Source organism: Nyctereutes procyonoides, unplaced genomic scaffold (genome assembly GCF_905146905.1).
Source record: "Nyctereutes procyonoides isolate TBG_1078 unplaced genomic scaffold, NYPRO_anot_genome, whole genome shotgun sequence".
NCBI lineage: Eukaryota > Metazoa > Chordata > Mammalia > Carnivora > Canidae > Nyctereutes > Nyctereutes procyonoides.
The window spans coordinates 32,672,330-32,695,880 of NW_026575140.1; the positions used below are offsets into that span (position 1 = coordinate 32,672,330).

The 23,551-nt window shown below is 44.1% G+C and overlaps 1 protein-coding gene across 3 annotated transcripts in view; it reads left to right on the plus strand.

Moving 5' to 3' along the window:
• GNB1 (G protein subunit beta 1) overlaps positions 1 to 23,551 on the plus strand; it is a 102,227-nt gene that overhangs the window by 25,220 nt on the left and 53,456 nt on the right. The window contains exon 2 of one of the 3 annotated variants that reach the window (XM_055306837.1): positions 15,546 to 15,621. The exons of the other annotated variants lie outside the window; for them this stretch is intronic. The gene's annotated coding sequence lies outside the window, so the exon portion shown is untranslated. The remainder of the gene's footprint in view (positions 1 to 15,545; positions 15,622 to 23,551) is intronic. 3 annotated transcript variants of the gene reach the window in all.

The window sequence follows — 23,551 nt, forward strand, 5'->3', positions numbered from 1 at the left end:
CCCTCAGCTTAAATTTTTGAGGTAAAAGCAAGAAGTTGTCAGTGGTAACTAGAATATAAATTCTACAAGGGCAGAGATCTCCATGATACATACTCTGACAGTGCCTTTGCTGTAGTATATCTCAAATATTTGTGGAATGAATGAATGGTTGACTCTAACTGCCTGTTAGTAGGAATTGGCTACCCACAGAATACTGTACAGCTGTTAAAAAAAAACTTAAAATGACTCTTCTTTATGGTTATGAGATGACCACAGTGTAGTAAATGGGGGGGTGAGAAGAATTTTCAGAGTATGTATGATGTATCATTTGATTCATTCATGAAAATTTATGCACCTGTGTAATCAAAGCCTGGAAGAAATACAGGCCTATCTTCACTCCTGTGGGTTGATGGGGGCAAGGAACATGTTATAGTAAGATACTGTTTTCTCCATATTTTATTTTAAAGATTTTATTTATTTATTTCATGAGATACATAGAGAGGTAGAGACATAGGCAGAGGGAGAAGCAGGCTCCATGTAGGGAGCCCGATGTGGGACTTGATACTGGGACTCCAGGATTACGCCCTGGGCCAAAGGCAGACAGACGCTCAGCCACTGAGCCACCCACGGGTCCCAAGGTGAAAGTTTTTATTGGTGCTGTAGTTTGCTCTTTCAGTACATCTTACGCTCATGGTTTGCTCCCCCCCCCCCCGCATTTTTTCATTATTTTTTTGCAAAAGAATTGATGCCATGGGAATTGTCATAATTGACATATAACAACTGCAGTCTGGTGTTTTTTTGTTTTCTTTTTTCTTTTTTTTTTTGAAGATTCTAACTTTCTTTTTTTTTTAATTTTTATTTATTTATGATAGTCATACAGAGAGAGAGAGAGAGAGAGAGGCAGAGACATAGGCAGAGGGAGAAGCAGGCTCCATGCACTGGGAGCCCGATGTGGGATTCGATCCCGGGTCTCCAGGATCGCGCCCTGGGCCAAAGGCAGGCGCCAAACCGCTGCGCCACCCAGGGATCCCCTAACTTTCATTTTTTAAAGAGAGGGAAAGTGGGGGAGGGACAGAGGGAGAGAGAGTCTCAAGCACACTGTATTTGTGAGGGAGATTGTCCTATTCTCCTATTTTGTAATGTCACTGTCAGAATTTAGGTGTAGGTATATTGACCTTATAAAATTAAATGAACTTTTATTTTAATTCTTGAGAAGAGGGACGCCTGGGTGGCTCAGTTTTAGCACCTGCCCCTGCCTTAGGCCCGGGGCATGATCCTGGAGTCCTGGGATTGAGTCCCACATCAGGCTCCCTGCATGGAGCCTGCTTCTCTCTCTGCCTATGTCTCTGCCTCGCACGCTCTCTGTGTCTCTCATGAATAAATAAATAATCTTTAAAAAAATAATTCTTGAGAAGATTTTACATGAAATTGATATTTCTAACTTAATTATTTGGAAGAATTCAGTTAAGCCCTGTGGACCTGGAATTTTCTTCATGGAAATGTTTTACATTTTATGTTTAATTTTTAAATAGGAATTAACTATTGAGATTTTGTATTTCTTCTCTTGTTATCTTTAGTTGTGTGTGTGTGTTTTTTTTTAAGATTTATTTATTTAAGAGAGGAGGTGTGAACACCAGCGGTGGGGGGTGGGGGACAGAGGGATAGAATACCCCAGCAGACTCCTGCTGAGTGTGGAGCCCAGCTTGGGGCTTGATCCCTTGACCCTGAGATCAGGACCTGAGGTGAAATCTGGGGTTGCACGTTCCACTGACTGAGCCACCGGCACCCCTGGTGCTTTTTAATAGCCGTACTTTTCAGTTGACTTCAGATATTAGCACTGTACAGTCAGTCTGTACAAGGCAATCAGGCCAAACCGAAGACAAAATGGCATTTAATCAGTGAAGCCCAGTGTGGCTTATGAAGATTTTAGGTCATGTGAAAGGGGAGAAGTGTCAACACCTGTCATGGACCTAAGATAGAGCAAAAGATATGGGTAGATGTTCAGCTAAAATGTAACCTCTTGGTTACATATAAATTGTTAGAGGTAGAATTCCAGTTAAAGTATAAATTTGTGGGGGGGAATCTTTCATACAGTATATTTTCCAGATTAATTAGCAAGATGACATAATTTTAAAGAATCAAAAGTTCGTTTCTTGGAGTGGAGGAGTGCTAGGTGTATCTTTTTTATATTTTATTTATTTATTCATGAGAGAGAGAGAGAGAGGCAGAGACACAGGCAGAGGGAGAAGCAGGCTCCATACAAGGTGCCCGACGTGGGACTTGATCCCAGGACTCCAGGATCACGCCCTGGGCTGAAGGCAGTGCTAAACTGCTGAGCCACCGGGCTGCCCCTGCTAGGTGTATCTGAAGTGTGAGTTTATTCTTCAGGCCAGCAGAAGTCACTGCAAAGCACAATGGCTAGGAACAGAATTGGTAGGTGGGAGCAGCCCAGCTCTTGAGGATATTGGGGATCCGTTTTTGGTTCTAAGATTTGTGATTTACAGCACGTAGTTATTGTGATCTGTAAGCTTTCAAGGTAGTAACTGTAACTGTGGATTGACTACCTGCTGGGTGCCGGACATTATACTCTCAACCAGAGGCTGGCAAGCTACATACAGTCTGCCATCCTTTTTGTATGGCCCACAAACTAAGAATGATTTTTAAAGTTTTTATTTTTTTATTTTATTTTTTAAAGTTTTTAAATTATTAAATCAAAGGAAGAATACTTTATGACATGCAAAAGTTATGAGAAATTCAAGTCTATGTTTAGATCGTAACAGAGCACAGCCGCCATCCCTCACGTGTTGTCTGTGGCTGCTTTTGTGACTGTGGAATCCATAGCACGACTGACTAGTTATAGTATTTCAGAGCCTCAGACTTGTGCTGTCTAGCCCTCTACGGAAAAAACTGCCCTTCCTGCTCTGAGCTCTTGACCAGCAAGGCATCTTTTGACCTCTTAGCAGCAGAGCTAAGGTGTGAGGGTTAAGCAGTTGACCTGAGGTCCCAGAGTTGGGATCCAAATCCACTTTCTGATCTCAGCCCCTGAGCAACCTGCTGTGCAGCACGACCTCCACAGAAACACTGCTGTGAGTTGTTTACCTTCAAAAATGTTCTGTTAGGGCGGCCCGGGTGGCTCAGTGGTTTAACGCCACCTTCAGCCCCCTGGTGTGGTCCTGGAGACCCGAGATCGAGTCCCACATCAGACTCCCTGCGTGGAATGGAGCCTGATTCTCCCTCTGTGCCTCTCTCTGTGTGTGTCTCTTGTGAATAAATAAATAAAATCTTAAAAAAATATGTTCTTTTCTCAGTTATGTGCTAACACAAAGTTAATAGAGTATTTTATATACAAAGAACTATAGATAGGTTTTCTAAAGTTTTCCAGTTTAAATTTCTTTTGGAGGCTTACTGTGATGTTTGAAATTTGGATGTTTATGTAAGGGAAGTCTCTTCTTCTTGGAAGGAGAATCCCTCTGGGACAGTTGAACTGAGGAGGGTCTGAAAAACTAACTGATGATGAGGAGTGAGTTCTTTTTTTTTTTTTTTAAGATTTATTTATTCATGATATACAGAGAGAGAGAGAGAGAGAGAGAGAGAGAGGCGGAGACACAGGCAAAGGGAGAAGCAGGCTCCACGCCAGGAGCCCGACGCGGGACACAATCCCGGGACTCCAGGATCGCGCCCTGGGCCAAAGGCAGGCGCCAAACCGCTGAGCCACCCAGGGATCCCCTGGGGAGTGAGTTATTTGTATTTATTTTTAAAAATTCTTTTGTAGTTCCCTGGACAATGTCTGGATCATGTTGGGACTTAATCACTGTGCGTTTAGGCATGAGAACAGCATTCCTATCTCTGAGGAAGCACTTCTGTAAAGAAGGTTATTAAGTCTGTAAACATGTCTGTAGTGTGGCCGGTGCCTCCTCCCACCTCCTTTCCAGTGTGGCAGCCACTTAGGTGTCACTAGTTTTCTGGATTGGCTGCTGTGCTTTCATGTTTACCTAGAGTATCACTTATATCAGTCATAAGTTGTCCCACAGTTCATGGGGTTGGGCATTTGTCACTTACCCTGTTCTTTCTACCCTTGATGCTATGTCTACCCAGCATCTCTCCTCAGCCTGTCCACCTGGACTGCTCAGACTCTGTTGGTTGATTGGAAAACTATAGCCCATTCATGGATTCTGTTGACAGGCTGCAGAGAGGAACAGTGACTGAATTCTCAGAGGGACATTTGGGGTTGTTACAACTTGGGGTGTGCTCCTGGTATCTAGTGGGTAGAGGCCAGGGGTGCTGCCCAGCCACACAGGACCTCCCAATGTGAGCAGTGCCTTGGCGGGGACCTGTTTTGTGCCTGCGGTCTACCATGTGCTTTTGGAGGGTCGAGGACTGTGGGCTGTGTAGGGTCCCCCTTCGGTGTGTGGAGGCGGTTTGTGTGGCCTTGGTCCACTGCAGTTTGAATTGCATTGCCTTCCCTCCCCTTGATGTTTCTGCAAGTCTCCAAGGGATGATTCCATGCACTCCACTGAGCTTTCATTGGTTTCTTTATCTTTCTGCTGAGCTCATTAGTTCTACTTCCATAAAAATGAAGTACTTTGCACCATTGGGTAGTATATTTAGGAAGTGGGGAGCATGGTCCCCATGCTGTGAGGAGGTATTAATGGGTGGCCACACCCTGTTCAGATTGTTGTTAGTCTCCTGATTGCTCAGTTTGCCAATCTTGTTGGCTTGTGTCCAGAGCACTCCATTCTTAACCAGGGAGCCAGCCCCTCTGGCTGAGATCCTCCTTCCTGCTAGAAGAGGTGGCTCTGGGGCTGCTGCCAGGACTGGGAGAGGAGAGGGTGTCCCCAGTAGTCACTGAGTGGCAGACTGGGTAACAGAGGATGTGCTCCTCATTGTCGAGTTCATCCTACACATGATTGCCAGGTTGCTCTCCTGTAATGTACATGACTTTTGTTTTAAAACAAATGTGAGGGACGCCTGGGTGGCTCAGTGGTTGAGCATCTGCCTTCTCCTGGGGGCGTTATCCTGGAGTCTTGGGATCGAGTCCCACATCTGGCTCCCTGCATGGAGCCTGCCTATGTCTCTGCCTCTCTCTCTCTGTGTGTCTCATGAATAATAAATCTTTTTTTTTTAATCTTTAAAAAAATGTGAATTTACTAAGAAGTAGAATGCAAAATTCACATCAGTTTCCCCACCACCACCACTAAATACATCAGTGTGTATTTGAGAACACAGATGTGTTTATATAAAACCACAGTTCACTCGTCAAAATTTGTAAATTAACACTGATACTAAGCTGTTTTCTATTTTATGTTTTGTTAATTGTCCCCATAATGCCTTTTATGGCAGTTCTTCCTGTTCTGGGGTCATCAGTCCAGAACACATGTTGTATTTATTCTATTATTTTTTTTTTAATTTATTTTTATTTATGGTAGTCACACAGAGAGAGATGAGAGAGAGGCAGAGACACAGGGAGAGGGAGAAACAGGTTCCATGCACCGGGAGCCCGACGTGGGATTCGATCCTGAGTCTCCAGGATCGCGCCCTGGGCCAAAGGCAGGCGCCAAACCGCTGCGCCACCCAGGGATCCCTATTCTATTATTTTTTAAAAAGATTTTTATTTATTTATTTGAGAGGGAGAGAGGGAGAAGCAGACCCCCTGCTGAGCAAGGAGCCTGATACAGGACTCCTTCCAGGACCCTGGGATCATGACCTGAACCCAAGGTAGATGCTTCACCAACTGAGTCACCCAGGCACTCCTACATGTTGTGTTCAGAGATCATGTCTATTCTTTAATCTGGAACAGCCTTTCTTTCTTTGTCTGTCTTGCTCTTGACATTTTAAAGATTACAGGCTGGTTTTGACCCAACTTTGGATCTGTTTGGGCTTCCTAATGGTTAGATTCAGGTTTTGCATTTTGGGCAGAAGACCATAGAAAGGTTGTGTCCCCGGTGGTCTCTCTTGAGTGTTTCCGGTACTCTGCACTGCTTGAAGGGTCATGTCTGAAACCCTCAAGGCTTGGCTTGTTTCTCCTGTCTCCCTCTGTGCCAGCTCTTGGCTTCAGCTGCCTTGCTTATGTGGGGCCCACTGGGAAGCCAGCTTCAGCTCTTCGGTGGCTTTCCTTTCCTTTCCAGCCCTTCTGTCTCCCCAAGGATCTACGGTCTTTGAGACGCACTATCCTCAAGGCTGCATTGCAGATCTTGCTTCCCTGGGAACATGTCTTTCAGTAAGCAGTTACTAAGTCCCTCTTGGGTTTTGTTCAGAGAATACAAAGTTCCCACTCTTGATGAATTTATAGTTTATGGCTTGATTTACAGCCCACCTGTAGCAGGGGAGCAGAGAGGTGAGGCTCTTTGAATGGAGTTGGAGCCCAGTGTGGTGGTGTAGGTTCAGGAGGTGCCGCACCCCCTCCCCATCTTCCCAAGGCCTATGTTTGAGTCTTAATGTAAAGATTCTCACATTTGTGGCCCCTTCAGTGCCACTAGGATTTTCACAGTGCCCCTACACCAAAATAAATACCTAAAGTTACCTTTACTGACTCATTAGTTCAAAACAACTGAAGGATTTGTGCCCCAAGAGCTTAGTAGTTATTTGAAGAAAAATGATATCCATAAATTTTTATTTTTATTTTTTTAAAGATTTTATTTATTCATAGAGACACACACACACACACACACACACACAGAGAGAGAGAGAGAGAGAGAGAGAGAGAGGGGCAGAGACACAGGCAGAGGGAGAAGTGGGCTTCATGCAGGGAGCCCCATGTGGGACTCGATCCCGGGTTTCCAGGATCACAACCTGGGCCGCAGGCAGCGCTAAACCACTGTGCCACTGGGGCTGCCCTATCCATAAAATTTTAAAGCCTGTTTTTTTTTTATCCTATTCTAAAATAAACCACTGCTAACTAATAGTCTGTATAGCTTCTCAGACTTCATTGAGACTGGATACCGCCACCTTCATTTCCTGTTTCATGTTGATTTTCTTGCAACGCTTGCTTTTTTCTCAAAGCAACCACTGAAAACTTAGCTTTGCGAGGATGTGACGTCATCACAGAGGCTGTAATGCCATCTGCTGGTGGAGCTGTGACCTAGACGCTCAACTAGCCTGCTCCCTCTGAGTCTGTCATCTGGTGGGTTTCGCTGAGTGTGTGTCAACTTTAAAGTATCTTGGGGTGTGCCGTGAGTTCACTGCAATGTCCCAGGCACCTCACTGCAGTTGAGGAGCTGAGGTTTTCATGACTCATGGTTGGCCTAAACTAGTTACTGAAGCCTGGAGGTGGTGTGTTCCTATGAGAAGGGGTGAGCCCACCGGAAGTCTGCGTGAGGGCAGAAGTCAAAGTGAAGTCCTGCTGGTGCTGTCTGGTGCAGAGGGGAAGTTGGAGGACACTCAGAAACAACCAGCAGATGTGGACTAAAGAGACCTCACCTGCATTCCTAACGTAGCTTCTAGAGAAAAATGGAATTTATCTTCCAAGAAACTACTTAAAAATGGTCTTTTGGGAGGTTGCGTCTAGTGTTTCTTGACATTTGTGACAGATGAACATGAAAATGTGTGGTGTAGGAAAAGAGCAAGTGGCCTCTTTTCTTAGATGCTCTCCAATTCTGGCCGTGGCCCTTTCTCCTAGATTTGGCACAATAAATGGATAAGACCTTGGGGATATTCATGAATTCCTGTAAAGAAAAAAAAAGATTTAAAGAGATTTTTTACTTGTCTTTTTTATTTTTTAGTGCCACATGTTATCTGTTAACCGTAAGTTTTGGGGAACCGAATTATCATGTGTTTGGATTTGTATATGGTACTTTATGACTCATCCTTTTCAACTGGTTAAATGGTGACTGAGTAAAGGAATAAATGCTTATATAACTTAAAGGGGGATGATTGTTACTGTAGTAAAGACACCAGTTACTGCTTGGTCCTACCCATATTCCCTTCTACAGACCCCATCTGTAGCACCTGTGGCAGGGCCTGCCATCTTCTCCTGTGGCATAGCTGGCTGGCCACCTGGTCTGGGGACAGCCAGTGAGCTGGGGCAGAGGAATCTCTAGAAACAGACATGGCTGGCATTGGATGGTGGTTAGGATGTGAATTGTAGGTGGTTTTGGACTGTGCACAAAATGACAGTAGATGGTCTGGAGAGAGGGTGATAGAAGGATAGAGAGATTATACCCAGAAAAACAAACTTCTCCTGGAGCCCACCATGCTTCCTGGCTTCAGGAACTGTGAGGTCCCTTTTCAGTTTCCAGTGGGAGTTCTTTTTTTTTTTTTTTTTTAAAGATTTTATTTACTGATATGAGAGAGAGAGAGATATTGAGAGGCAAAGACACAGGCTGACAGGCTGAAGGAGAATTAGGCTCCATGCAGGGAGCCCGAAGTGGTTCTTGATCCCGAGCCTGGGTCTCCAGGACCATGCCCTGGGCTGAAGGCAGGCGCTAAACCGCTGAGCCACCTGGGGATCCCCCAGTGGGAGTTCTTACTAGCAAACAAGAGAGCCTTGACTAGGCCAGTTAAACTTTTGGGGGGTAAGGCAAGGTAGTTAGGAGGAAATAGGAATCATTTTAATTTTTCACTTCTAGAGTTAACCATTTCCCAAAAGATGGAGCTGTTAATGACATTTCTTCTTTAATTTTTTTTTTAAGATTTTATTTATTCATGAGAGACACAGAGAGAGAGAAAGGCGCAGAAACATAGGCAGAGGGAGAATTAGGCTCCACTCAGGGAGCCCGACATGGGACTCGATCCCAGGTCTCCAGGATCAGGCCCTGGGGTATACAGGCAACGCTAAACCGCTGCGCCACTGGGGCTGCCCCCAACATTTCTTTTTTAATGTGAGGTTTTTCACTGGCAAACAGGACAGATAATCAGACGAATTTATTCCATGAAAATATATGAAGTGGTTAAAAAATCAGAATATGCTCTCTTTGGAACCATTCTTGGGTGCCTTTTCTATGTCATTGTTTTCTAGGACTTTTTCCTCAGAAGGTTCAATGATATGTGAGCCTCTTATGCTTTTTGAATCAATGCTATTTGTGGCTTTAAAAGAAAAAATCAACTATTGTCAGAATTTAGATGCGTGATTACCCCAATGCGTCATCACATTGCTAATTACTACATTAGGTAGGATTGGGAGGAGGCAAAATCATTCACTGAAGAAAGGAGTAAACTGATATTAGATGTTTGGGAGGCTGCTTGGTGCCAGGCCCAGACACTGAGAACTGCATGAAGACAGAGCCGGAGTGGCCGTGGTCCTGAGCACCACTGTCCAGGTGCTGTCCTCCCTGCAGTCTCCCCCAGCTCAGAGTCACCTCACTTCACACTATCCAGTTCTGTGGAAGGGCCCCCCTGCCCCCCACCAAGCCAGGAAACAGCAAATGATCTCCAAGTGCTTTCCTGCCTACATAGCTCACAGTGACTCTATCTGTTATCCCTTCTCTAGGGGTCTTGTTTGTCTCCTTGGCTTTTTAAACATTCCTGATTAATGAATAACTTTGATGGAATTTGGTTTTCTTACATTCAGTAAGCTCCTTGGTGAATTCCTTTTTTTTTTTTTTAATTTTTATTTATTTTATGATAGTCACACAGAGAGAGAGAGAGAAAGAGGCAGAGACATAGGCAGAGGGAGAAGCAGGCTCCATGCACCGGGAGCCCGATGTGGGATTCGATCCGGGGTCTCCAGAATCGCGCCCTGGGCCAAAGGCAGGCGCCAAACCGCTGCACCACCCAGGGATCCCTCCTTGGTGAATTCCTAATGACTAAGGATTCTTTGATCAGGAATTTTATCTTACTTGAATATTTGCTGCTTTGCTATGTTCCCCTACCTTCCCCCATTTTTTATGACTTAGCTTTTTTGTACCAACAAGATTTCTTTTAAGAGAGGGATAGCAGGGCAGCCCCAGTGGCTCAGTGATTTAGTACTGCCTTTAGCCTGGGGTGTGATCCTAGAGACCTGGGATCGAGTCCCACGTCCTTCCTGCATGGAGCCTGCTTCTCCCTCTGCCTGTGTCTCTGCCTCTCTCTCTCTCTTTGTATCTCTCATGAATAAATAGTCTTTAAAAAAAAAGAGAGGGGGGGGGATAGCAGTTGGACTGAACATCCAGAGAGGGACAAAAAAAAAAAAAGTTAATTTGTCAACTTGCTGTCACATTCAGAGATAAGTGACAGGGTTATCAGCAAGTCTCTAAGGAGGTAGGAACTTGAGTGGCAGGAAGAACTCGGTGTCCCAGGGACTTTGCACCTGCTTACCCCACTCCTCGGACTCTGTATAATCATCTCCACACTTTCTTAAGCCACCCTTATAAAGGATCCCCTCATCCCACTTCACCTCACCATCTCACCCAGTTTTGTTTTTCCTTAACACTGGACAGCATCATACATAGTGTATTTACTTATGCCCTCCTGAACTAGAAAGTAAGCTCCCTAGAAGCAAGAACTGTCTTGTTTACTGAGGAACATCCTTGCTTCAGTGCATGGATAGGAGAGGCTTGGTGAGTATTTGTTGAATGAATGAATATGTGAGCTGGACTCACAAATGTGAACCCAGATATCAAGGCCATTATATTGTTAAATCTTTTATCAACAATTTAAAACTTCCATCCACTTTTAGTGCTATCATGTAGTATGGCTTGTACATGTCCTCAGAATGGAATATTACTGTTTACCTCAGAGTGGCCTAAACGAGTGCCTGGCACAAGGATGGGCTCAGTAAATCCTTTTCTAACAGTGACCACATAATAGATATAGATGTCTGCATAGCTTTACAGTAAAGAACAGTGCATAATTTTAAATAGTCTGAAGGTATAGAATCTGTATTCTTCTTTCCAGTTCCCACCATAAGTCACAACTGATTTAGGAAAATGAGTTATAGAAACACTTTCAGTTCAGAGTGCTTTCTGTGTTTTGTAGTTTTTATTTTTATTTTTTTTTAAGATTTTTTTTTTTTAATCTTTTTTATTTTATTTTATTTTATTTATTTATGACAGTCACAGAGAGAGAAGGAGAGAGAGGCAGAGACATAGGCAGATGGAGAAGCAGGCTCTATGCACCGGGAGCCCGATGTGGGATTCGATCCCGGGTCTCCAGGATCGCGCCCTGGGCCAAAGGCAGGCGCCAAACCGCTGCGCCACCCAGGGATCCCCGATTTTGTTTATTCGAGAGAGAGAGAGAGACTAAGAGAGGCAGAGACCCAGGCAAGAGGGAGAAGCAGGCTCCATGCAGGGAGCCCCATGTGGGACTTGATCCTGGGACTCCAGGATCACACCCTGGGCCAAAGGCAGGTAGGTGCTAAAACGCTGAGCCACCCACGGATCACCTTGTTTTGTAGTTTTTAAAGGAAATCTGATACTCGTGTCTTCAGCTCATACGTGTTGGGAGCATGTCTTAATTTTCACTGTGGAGTTTATCATACTTTTTAAAAATTGTCTTTAGTTCTTTAAGGCAAAAAATGCATTTGTGTTTCTAGGACTTATGTTTAAGAGAAATCTGTTGAAGTGGTCAGGATCTTGGTCCAAATCTGGCAGAGTAGCAGACTCTCTTGGCCTGTTTGTATACATCTGTCTGGCCCTCTCCAGACTTAATGCTCCGAGCCCTGGGGAGAAGGGGACACCTGGGACACAGTGGGTAAGGTGGAGAGCTTTAAATTAGGCTGGGCTGAAAAGTTTGATTTTCTTCTGTGGGAGGAGTGTTTGAAGACTTGAGCGGAGGAGTCAGATGTCAGAGCTATCCTTCAGGAAGATAAATCAGGCAGTGATGTGTAGGGTGGATTGAAGAGGGAAAGAGACAGCTGGGGGAGCAAGTCAGCGCAGGCTAGTCAGAGATGGAGGCCAGGGGCAGTGGGGGTGGAGTGCAGAGGGTGGGAGACAGGACTGTTAGAATTGAGTGGCAGCCTGCTGGGAAGGGTCTGTTTGAGTCTGTCCTTGAGTGTGGTAAAGCCATCATTAGTTTGGAAAGGTAAGGCCTGTAAAGATAGCAGGAGATTGAACCTGCAGGGCACTGCAGGGTGTAGGATTCTAAAAATTGAGTGCGGTCAGGGGAATAGGAAGTCCTAGAGAATGGTATCCTTTAAACTGGTTGGAGATGAGACTCAAAGAGGAGGAAGGGATTAGGTATGGCAGATGTTGCCATCATCCAGGTGGGAGACAGACGTAGGTTATGTAATTGCAGGCAAAGCATTCCAGCTTGGAAAGGAAGACCAGTGGGAATTTGGGAGACCTCTTCCAGAGACCATTGGTGAAACCATAAAATGAGGAGTTTGTGTACTTTTTTGCATGCACCTAGGAAATGGGTTCTTGGTGAGGGCACAGATATGGTGTACAGATAATTTTATTAGATTTACTTGATTGCAAGAAGCAAATAACTGAAGCTCTAGATTAACAAAACACAGGAAGAATTAATGACAACGACTGGAATATAGAGGAGCCTGAACAGACACAGGAACAGAGACAGTAGCAAGTGTGCTCCTCTTGTGCATCTGTGTTGCTCTTTCTGCTGCTAAGAGAGCTGTGTCCAAGGTGTGAAGGGTAGCCAGCTGCAGTTCTCAAGTTCATGTCCCACTTCCAGACCTGGACAGTCCGCCCCACTAGCAGTCTCAGTTTCCACATTATCGAGGGATAGAGTTTGTTCTGACTTGAGCTGGGTACCTATTCCTGGTCTGGTCAGGCTATGACTGGGTCAGTGGTGAGGAGACAGGCTTGTTATGTAAACATGCTGTCAGGAGCTGGTGGATCACCCCAAGACAGGTTGGGAAGAGGAACCATGGCGTAGCTCCTAGAAAAGGTTGTTTATAAGGTGAACAGATCACTCCCCAACTCAAAACAAATGTCCAAAATAGCAGTGAAGGCAAGGCACAGTCCCTGCTTACAACCTTGTAGGATAGAAAAATAGAAATGGATCAGGAGAACGCAAAAGAGGGTGGCTAGCTGGGGAGAGGGGTGGTCAGGAACGTTTAGGGAAGATGTGTCTTTAAGCTCTGATTTTACGGTTGAGTGATATTTCCCAGCAGGAAGAGGGAGAGGACAAAGAATATTTAGACTTGGGAAAAGTATGAGCAAGGGGACAAGTCTTTTCATTTTTTCATCTGTTTTCCTGCTTAAAAGTTTTTTTAAGAGTTTATTTATTATTTATTTATTTGAGACACAGAGAGAGGTAGACACAGGCAGAGGGAGAAGCAGGCTCCCCAGAGGGACCCTGGGATTGTGACCTGAGCTGAAGGCAGACGCTCAACCACTGAGCCACCCAGGTGCCCTCTTACTTTTTAAAAATTTTATATAGACATGGGGCACCTAGGTGGCTTGCTCAATTAAGTGTCTGACTCTTGGTTTTGGCTGAGGTCATGATCTCATGGGTTGTGAGGTCAAGCCCTGCATTGTTGTCCTTGTCATTGTCGACCTCATTGGCGAGTTCCACACTGAGCGGGAAGAGTTCCTGCTTGAAGATCCTCTCCTTCTGCCCTTCCCCTCACACTCATGCTCCTGTGTGCTCTCTCTCCCCTCCAAATAAACAAACAAACAAACAAACAAACAAATACTTGAATTTTTATTTATTTATTAATGAGAGACACACAGAGAGGCAGAGATACAGGCAGAGGGAGAAGCAGGCTGCATGCAGGGAGCCTGATGTGGGACTCAATCCTGGGACCCCAGGATCACCCCCTGAGCTGAAGACAGATACTTAACCGCTGAGCCACCCAGGCGTCCCTGTAATAAATCTTTTTTAAAAAAGATTTTATTTTTTTATTTCACAGGGAGAGCATAAGCAGAGGGAGAGGCAAGGCGCAGGGAGCCCGACATAGGCCTCAATCCCAGGACCCGTGCTGAAAGCAGATGCTTAACCAACTGAGCCACCCAGGCACCCCTAAATAAATACATATTTAAAAAAACTTTTATATGTAGACTCATTGTCTTAAAATGAGAGTAAGTATAGTGTCAGCATAAGCCCCTGGGCTTGTCTAGTTGCTGGGTGTAATACTAACTGTTTGAACAACTTTGAGCTAGTTCTGACCTTTTTTTTAAATCTCAGATATTTTTCTTTTACGATTTTACAGATTTAAAATTACAAGGAATGATGACCATTGATACTTATTGGGTTCCTGAGGGGTTAATCAGGTGATGCAAAGAGTACTTAGTACTGTAACAGCTGGCATATAAGTTCTTGATGAATTTTAAGGTTGACTAAAAATAATTTAAGCTGTATCTTCTTTCTAGCTATACTTTTAAAATCTAGTTTGGTGGCTTAGGATAAGTCTATTTAGTGATCCCTGACATAGCAGTCTACTCATAAGGCTTACTCACTAAATTGTGCCTTCACTGAATGACAGCAAAGATGCATGTAGCAGTGCCTGAGAGACACCTGATAGCCACATGAATTAGCTCTTCCTTGTGTAGCTGTTGCATCCGCGAACACTGTGGCCCATCAACTAGGAGGGACCAAGAAAGAAAACCCTCCGGCAGCCTGGGTGGCTCAGTGGTTCGGCGCTGCCTTCAGCCCAGGGCGTGATCCTGGAGTCCAGGGATCGAGTCCCACGTCAGGCTCCCTGCATGGAGCCTGCTTCTTCCTCTGCCTGTGTCTCTGCCTCTCCCTCTCTCTCTCTGTCTTCCATGAATAAATAAATTAAAAAATCTTAAAGAAAGAAAGAAAACCCTGTCTCCTCTGGACCTTCCTTGGTTAAGGATGGGGTGTCTTCCCCATTTGTTCCCCTTTGGGGAGGAAATATCCCCTAATAGTATCCTAAGCTTTATGTCTCTTTATTCTGACCTTACACTTGATAATTTTGTTGAGTATGGAATTCTTTGGAATTCTTTCAAGATATTGTCCTGTTTTCTTCCCAATGTCCAGTGTTGCTGTTGGCAAGTTGGATGTCATTGACTTTTGGTCCTTTTTGTATCACCAGTTTTTCCATCTGGATACTTGTAGGATCTTAATTGTGTCCCTAGTGTTCTGAAATATGACATGTCTTGAGGGCAGTCTCTTTTCATCCATTATGCTGGTCCTGGTGGGTCTTCTCAGTCTGGAGGGGCCTCAAGTGCCTCTAGAAGGAAGTCCTCAGCCACAGGAGGTGGTGTCTTGCTCGTGCCTCCCTGGTTCTTTATTGAGTTTAAAGTGCTCTGAGTGTATTGCTGCCTTTTATACTCTTTTCCTATTGATGTATTTTCTTGGTTCTTCCAAAAACATGTTGGATGTTTAGTGGTAACTACTGTGCTTGATGGCAAAATTGCTTTTTTATTGCCAAATTTGAGCTGTTCATCTAGGCAAGACCTAATTTGAGAGAAAGTTGGAGAGATCTTTTCAGTGCTTAATGCATAATCAGTACCCTTCTGTAAAAAATAAAGCATTTCCAACATAACTCTTCCTTAAAAGATTTACTTTGTTCCATACAGAAACTACAATGAAATAAGTGTCAAAAAAAACCCAAAACTTTTTATGAACATAGGAAAATACAGGATAACTAAAAAAACAACTGAACATGTTTAGAAATTTATTACTTAGCAATTAGCAATTAGGATCAGCCAAAACTATTTCACATAGGAACTATCACTACTGTTTAAATGTGCTTCTAACATCCCCTGGCATCCCTTATTACACAGCCGGATTCACCCCACACTTTGATGGTTGAGACTGCAGCTCCAGTGTGTTCTTACATTTCTCAAGGCTGGAGAAAAAGTGAGTATGAATATCAGATTCTCAATGTGTCACTGTTTGAAGAAGTCGTTGTAGGGCTTGAGTTTGGAAGTCCGGCTGGTATGGTTTCCAGGCAGGTGTAGGTTTGTACAGTCTAAAGTGTAGCTCCTGAAGACAGTTACTGAGGAACCCCTGGATGCACAACGGAAGTGAGGCAGAGCCTCAGCCCGTTGGGAGGATGGGGTCGTGGGAGAGCCCTGTAGCTGTGGGGCAGGGAGAATGAGCCGGAGACCACGTACATGGTACGGTATAGGACACTCACTTGTTGCTGAGTCCTTTGCGTGCTCTCTCAGTTTAATAGACATTCATGTTCTGTCAAAATAAAATGAAGGCACATCCTTACAGTGAGGCAACTTGATGTGAGTATGAATTTTGAGCAGAAGGGTTTGCTTTTCTGCCTCATGTCCAGCTTGCAGCAGATGTGGAAGTTGTTTCTCTTTTGGCCGATAATTTGTGAGAAAAATGTTCTGGTGTGAAGGTTAAGGCAGCTTACTGGGGAGTGGTTTGAAGCCTGTTGTGCACACAGATGCTGCTCAGCCAGAGCTGTCTTACCAGGTGGACTTAACCTGTCTGTACCAGGCCTGGCAGGGGAAGAGGTGTGCTGTTTTTCTCTGCAGACACTGTTCGTTTCTGTTGCTGTTGATCTTCTTTGGCACTCAGCGAAAAATAGTGCAATATATACAAAGGGGTCTGTTGTTGAAAGAGAGATCCATGAAGCGGCATTGGGGGTGACCCAGATGTGGGAACTGTCAGATAGGGCTTCAGAATAACGTGGTGGCTGTTTAATTACAGTAGAAATCAGTAACAGAACACTGCCTGGAAAATCCTCAAATATCTAGAAATTAAATCAAAGTCAAAGATGACGTCATAAGGGAAATTTGAAAATATTTTCATTTGAATGAAAGTGAAACAAACCCCTCAGCGTTTGTGGGTCTTGGTGAGAGCTGTGCCACAGAGGCTGTGATGCGATGAAGCGTGTGCTGTAGAAACAAATGAGGCCTCAGCCAGCTAAGCTTCTGCTTTGATGCCTGCTGGCACATTGAACACTAAGCAGGCAGGAAGAGGAAATAATGAAGGTAAGAGGAGAAATCCATGAAAGTGAAAATAGACATAGCAGAAAAAATCAGTGACACTGAAAATTGGTATTTTGAAAAGATTAAATTGATACATCTCTAGCCAGCCTGAGAAAAAACACTGAAGCACTGTTAAAAGGAGGAAAAATTAAATATGAAAATTAAACATGAAATATTGATTCATCTGGTTTTCAAAGTGGTCTTAGAAACCAAAATGTGCTCACTGATGGTGTCAGTAAGTCAGGGACATATGCTGTGCCGAGTTTCCTGGCTACTGAAGGAGCTTCCCTGGTTCCATCAGTTGGGGAGGGGGGCGGGCAGTGAGGAGTTGAGAGAGTTACATAAACAACAGTAATTTCCTCTGATTGATCTGTAGGCAGTCTCATCTTTTGTTAGATAAGGTCAAGGGCATTTTATTTTATTTTTAAAAAATATTTTGTTTATTTATTCATGATCAAGAGAGAGAAGGCAGAGTGTGACACAGGCAGAGGGAGAAGCAGGCTCCCTGCAAGGAGCCTGATGTAGGACTTGATCCCGGATCCTGGGATCACGCCCTAAGCTGAAGGCAAACACTCAACTGCTGAACCACCCAGGTGTCCCGGTCAAGGCTATTTTATTTTTTTTTTATTTTTTATTTTTAATTTTTTTTAAAGGATTTTATTTATTTATTTATGAGAGACAGAGAGAGGCGCAGAGACACAGGCAGAGGGAGAAGCAGGCTCCATGCAGGAAGCCTGATGTGGGACTCGATCCCTGAACTCCAGGATCACGCCCTGAGCCAAAGGCGGGCACTTAACTGCTGAGCCACCCAGGCATCCCCCGGTCAAGGCTATTTTAAAAGAAAATTTATATTTTTCTCTTTTTTAAGATTTACTCATTTGAGAGAGAGAGCATGAGCAAGGGAAGGGGCAGAGGGAGAAGCAGACTTTCTACTGAGCAGGGAGGACTCATCCTCTCAATGCCAGGACCCTGAGATCATAACTTGTGCCAAAGGCAGACACCCAACCACCCAACCCACTGAGCCACCCAGGTGCCCCTATATTCCTATATTTACTTTTCATTGACCTTAATATCCTTCTCCCTAACTTTTAATTTTGAATAATTTTGAAGCTACAGAAAGTTGAAAAAAAGGTCAGTGAACATTCTGTACCTTTTTTTTTTTTTAAGATTTTATTTATTTATTCATGAGACCCAGAGAGATAGTGAGGCAGAGACACACAGAGGCAGAGGGAGAAGCAGGTTCCACGCAGGGAGCCCGATGTGGACTTGATCCCGGGACTCCAGGGGTCACGCCCTGGGCCAAAGGCAGGCGCTAAACTGCTGAGCCACCCTAGGAATCCATCCCCATTCTATGCGTTTTACCAAGTAGTTTGTAACTTTTTGGGAAGTTTCTCTTTTTTGGGGAATTTTCTCTTTCTCAGTGCTTTTTGGTGAACCATTAGATTGTTGCAGACGTCAGGGTACTTTTATTCCTTATAACTCCAGGCTACTGTCTGAAGAACAAGGATATTCTTTTACATTTCCGTAATAGTATCGTTATATCCCAAATTTTAACATAGATTCAATAATGCCTAATCCAGTCCACATTTAAGATTCTTCAGTGTTCTCTCAAATGTCTTCATACTCTTTTTCACATTCAGGGCATAATCAAATTCATGGGTTGCATGTTTGATTATCATGTCTCCTTATTAGGCTCACCACATCTTGAGTAGTCTTCCCACCTTTTGTGCTGTCACGACAATGACATTTTTGAAGTGTCTAGACCAGTTTTTTGTAATGTCTCACATTCTGGATTTTTTAAAAAGGCTTATTTATTTATTTTAGAGAAAGAACACGCGTGTGCACGTGAGCAGGAGAGGGGCAGAGGGAACAGAAGAAGCAGACTCCCCAATGAGCAGAGAGCTAGAAGTGGAGCTCCATCCCAGGACACTGAGATCATGACCCCAGCCAAAATCAAGAGTCAGATGCTTAACTGAGTGAGCCACTTAGACACCCCTCACGTTCTGGAGTTTAATAAACGTTTCCTTGTGATTGGATTCAGGCACAACATTTTTGGCAAAAATGCTCTATAGGTGACCAATACTTCTCATTTTATCATATCATAAGATACCTAATGTTAATTTGTTCCATTCTTGGTAATACTAAGTATAATAATTTGATTAAGGTGGTATCTGTCAGATAATACCTTTTCCTTTTTATAATTAGGAAATGATCTATGAGTGACACTTGTAGACCTTGTTTCTTCTAACCTAGCACATGGTAGCCTCTGTCCGTGATCTTTGCCTGAATGTGTTACTAGTTTAGGGGCCCCCACATAGTTTTCTAGGTCTGTCATTCCTTATATGTCGATTTGTGTTCCTTCATAAAGAAAAGCTTTACCTTTCCTCTTGTTTCTTTATTTTTTGAGTGTTACTGTGTGTGTTTTCAATGATATATTCCATTTGGGGGCACCTGGGTGGCTCGTTGGTTGAGTGTCTGCCTGTGGCTCAAATCGTGGTCCTGAGGTCTTAGGATCGAGTCCTGCATTGGGCTCCCTGAGGGGAGTCTGCTTCTCCCTCTGCCTGTGTCTCTGCCTTTCTCTGTGTGTGTCTCTCATGAGTAAATAAATAAAATCTTTAAGAGAAAAATATATTCCATTTTACCCTCAGATTTTCCTCAATTCGGCTAGGAGACTCTTTCACATTATCATTTCATCTTCTTGTTCAGAACATCTTTGTACTAGAGAATTATTCAGAAGTGAGAAGCTTACTGTGTTTCTTACAAGCCCCAGTCCTTCATGGACAACTCTGAAGGCTGGATGTGTTCTAGAGCTCTGCCTTTTTCAGTGTTTAGAAAGATAAAGTGGTGTTTGTATCACAGATGCACACTACCTCCAGCAGGGCTTGTCATCAAACAATGTAAAGCCTCTGATAAAACATAACTGCCCCCACTGAATAGGATCAGGACCAATGAATGCCTTCATATCTGTTCTGCTCTGATTTGGTGGTCTCAGAATTGCAGGTAAGTAATGTTCTTTCTGTCTTAGAGTTATGTTGATATAGAAGAAATCATGCCCAGCAAATGTACCTTTGCTTGATTTGAAATTTTTTTTTAATTATTTATTTATGATAGTCATACAGAGAGAGAGAGAGAGAGAGGCAGAGACAAGGCAGAGACATAGGCAGAGACATAGGCAGAGGGAGAAGCAGGCTCCATGCACCGGGAGCCCGATGTGGGATTTGATCCCGGGTCTCCAGATCGCGCCCTGGGCCAAAGGCAGGCGCCAAACTGCTGCGCCACCCAGGGATCCCTGATTTGAAATTAAAAAAAAATTTTTTTTTTTAAATTTTTATTTATTTATGATAGTCACAAAGAGAGAGAGAGAGAGAGAGGCAGAGACACAGGCAGAGGGAGAAGCAGGCTCCAAGCACCGGGAGCCCGACGCGGGACTCGATCCCGGGACTCCAGGATCGCGCCCTGGGCCAAAGGCAGGCGCCAAACCGCTGCACCACCCAGGGATCCCTTGATTTGCAACCAGTAAAGGAGTTTTCTAGATAAATCTCAAGAGGATTCAATTAAATATTAAAATATATTTAATTGGAAAAATATTAAAATAATACTCATGAATACTAGTATTTTATACTTAAAACCTCATGATGTACTAGAATATGTGTGAAGAAGTTCATTACAGTAATATTTAATACCGCTAAATTAATAACTCTAGTCAAACAGGCCCACCTGATTTTTTAAATGACTCTTAAGATTTATTTTTTTGGGGTTGAGAAAGAGAGCGTGTGTGCTCATGGGGGGAGGGGCAGAGAGAGAGAATCTCAAGCACTCTGTGCTTAGCTCAGAGCCCAATGCACAACCTTGGGATCAGGACCTGAGCTGAAAACAAGAGTCGGACACTTAGTCCACTGAACCACCCAGGCGCCCCTCAGCTGATTTTTTTCAAAAGCCTTCAAAAGGTACATACTCTTTGACATAATTCCACTTTTGGAAATCTGCTCTGAGGATTTTTTTAAAGATTTTTATTTATTTATTCATGAGAGACACAGAGGCAGAGACATAGACAGAGGGAGAAGCAGTCTCCTCACAGGGAGCCCGATGTGGGATTTGATCCCCTGGACCCAGGATTATGCCCTGAGCCGAAGGCAGACGCTCAACTGTTGAGCCACCCAGGCGTCCCTGCTCTGAGGATTTTAACCTACAATCACCTTTGCTATTGGGCATCTCAGCTAGTGAACCATGATGCCCAGAGTCACTTAGTCCACCACCTATCCCTCCCTTTTCTTGTCAAGTGGCATTTCCTACGCTGGCATGTGTCTTCCCCTCTCATCCCTAAGGCAGGGGTCAGCTGCATGCTCTGCTTCAGCTCTTTCTTCCCTGAGTCCTGGAGTTCTGTCCTGGCTGTTCATCTGTGGTGCAGGTTGCCCTGTGAGTGTATTTCCAGGACTTTGTGTGGATCACAGAGCTGAGTGAAACTAGCCCTTTTGATTTTTATTAGTTCAGCTTGTATTGGTAGAGCCCCCCAACTGCCGGCCTGTGTGCATTATAGTTAGTGTCCCACGCTTTCTCCCCTGGCCTGTGAGACCAATGTGGGCAACTAGACTAAGCATGCCTGGGGTTTGTTTTTTGTTTTGTTTTAGATTTTATTTATTTATTAGAGAGCACAAGCAGGGGGAGCAGCAGAGGCAGAAGGAGAAGCAGACTCCCTACTGAGCAGGGAGCCCGACACAGGACTTGATCCCAGGACGCTGGGATCATGACCTGACCCAAAGGCAGATGCTTCACTGACTGAACCACCCAGGCACCCCTAAACATGACAGTTTTGTTGGCTTGTGTTCTCAGCATCCAGAACGCTGTCTTACATCCTAGGCCTTAAAATGTATTGGTTGACTAAGTGGATGGATGTTCAGGGAATTTGACCAATAAATCACTTGAGATAAAGCCAAGGTATCTTCAAAGATGACTGTTTGAGGTATCGCCAGAGGCAGCCTGAGGCAGTGCTGGAAAGGAATGGGTGTAGTGTATAGCAGTCTGGTCCTTTTGTGAAGGAATGGTCTGGAAGCTTTGCACCATGCCATCTTGCACAGGTAGACTTGTCTACAGGAGACCAGAGGGAGGCACCATAGGCCTCCTGCCTTCTAGCAGAGTTGCTGCCACCAAGGGAAAAGGGCCTCAAAGCAGTGTCATCATGGTGGATGAGGAATTGCTCGTTTGGATTATTATTTTTTTTTTTTTTTTAATTTTTATTTATTTATGATAGGCACACAGTGAGAGAGAGAGAGAGGCAGAGACACAGGCAGAGGGAGAAGCAGGCTCCATGCACCAGGAGCCCGACGTGGGATTCGATCCTGGGTCTCCAGGATCGCGCCCTGGGTCAAAGGTAGGCGCTAAACCGCTGCGCCACCCAGGGATCCCGCTCGTTTGGATTATTAAAAATGTTTGGTTTGCTCATAAAATTGATGACATTTACTCTGTTAAATCTTTGATTCGAATCTTACATATTTTAGGTTTTTTATTAGAATTGGCTGTATAAACCATTTAACATTTTTCTTGAATTCTATGTCTAAATCTTCCTTTATCTTCTTCCAGCTTCCTTTATGGATTGCTTTCTTAAAAAGATGAGAGAAAAATTCAGCATGTATGTATGTCACTCCTTATTTCCACTTCTATAGCAACATCTCTTCCTTGTAAGCAGGGAGGGTCCTTCCCTGCCTGCCCTGAGAAACATATTTTCTCACATCTGGGCAGGCACTGCCCCTTCCCTTGGGCTCCCTAGATACGAGTCAGCTAGTCTCTGTGATCTGTCATCATCTCCTCAGAGTCTAAAGATATGCCTTGTCTCTCCTCTTACTTTGTCTCCAGGAGGCAGAGTAGTGTTGTGAAACTAAGGCTTTGGTTTTGTTAAATCCGCAGTTTCTTGATTTTCTACAAGGGTGATGCTCCTGGTTTTGGATCACATTAATGTGTGCTGCTGTCTAGGATAGTGATCTTGTCCTCTGGGCTAGATAGTCAGAAGAGCCCCACTTGAGTCTTATTTTTAGCCAGAAACGAGTTCAGACAACTGTACATGTGAATCCAGGCTGAGACGGTCTCCATGTCCTCTCTTGCATCATGGTCATACCCATAGGAGCTTCATGGCAGCTGCTCATTTGGGATCAGCTCCCCATTTTCTTCTTCCAAAGAAAAAGAATAGGGAACTTTAACTTTGTTTCATGCCTTGAGCCACAAGACAGGCTAGGTATTTGAATTAGACCAAACTATGATACATTTTTCCATTTTAATTTTTTCCCTTCTGGGGATCCCTGGGTGACTGAGCGGTTTAGAGCCTGCCTTTGGCCCAGGGCGTGATCCTGGGGTTCCAGGATCGAGTCCCGCATCAGGCTCCCTGCATGGAGCCTGCTTCTCCTCTGCCTGTGTCTCTGCCTCTCTCTATGTGTCTCTCATGAATAAATAAATAAAATCTTAAAAAACAAATTTCCCCCTTCTGTCTCAATGTGACAAGTACCTGAAAGGATTTGTATTTGAAGATTGGGATAATTTCAAGTACTTGCCACATCAAGAGATAGAGGGGAAAAAATTAAAATGGAAAAATGTATCCTAGTATTTATTTGTCAGAGAGAGAGAGCGCGAGCATGCACACACAAGCAGGAGAAGGGAGAATGAGTAGCAGACTCCCCGCTGAGCAAGGAGCCCCATGTGGGACTTGATCCGAGGACTCCGGGATCATGACCTGAGCCAAAGGCAGACACTTTACCAACTGAGCTATCCAGGCGTCCTTCGCTCTTTTTTTTTTTTTTTTTTTTTTTAAGATTTTATTTACTTATTCTTTTTTTTTTTTTTTTAAATTTTTA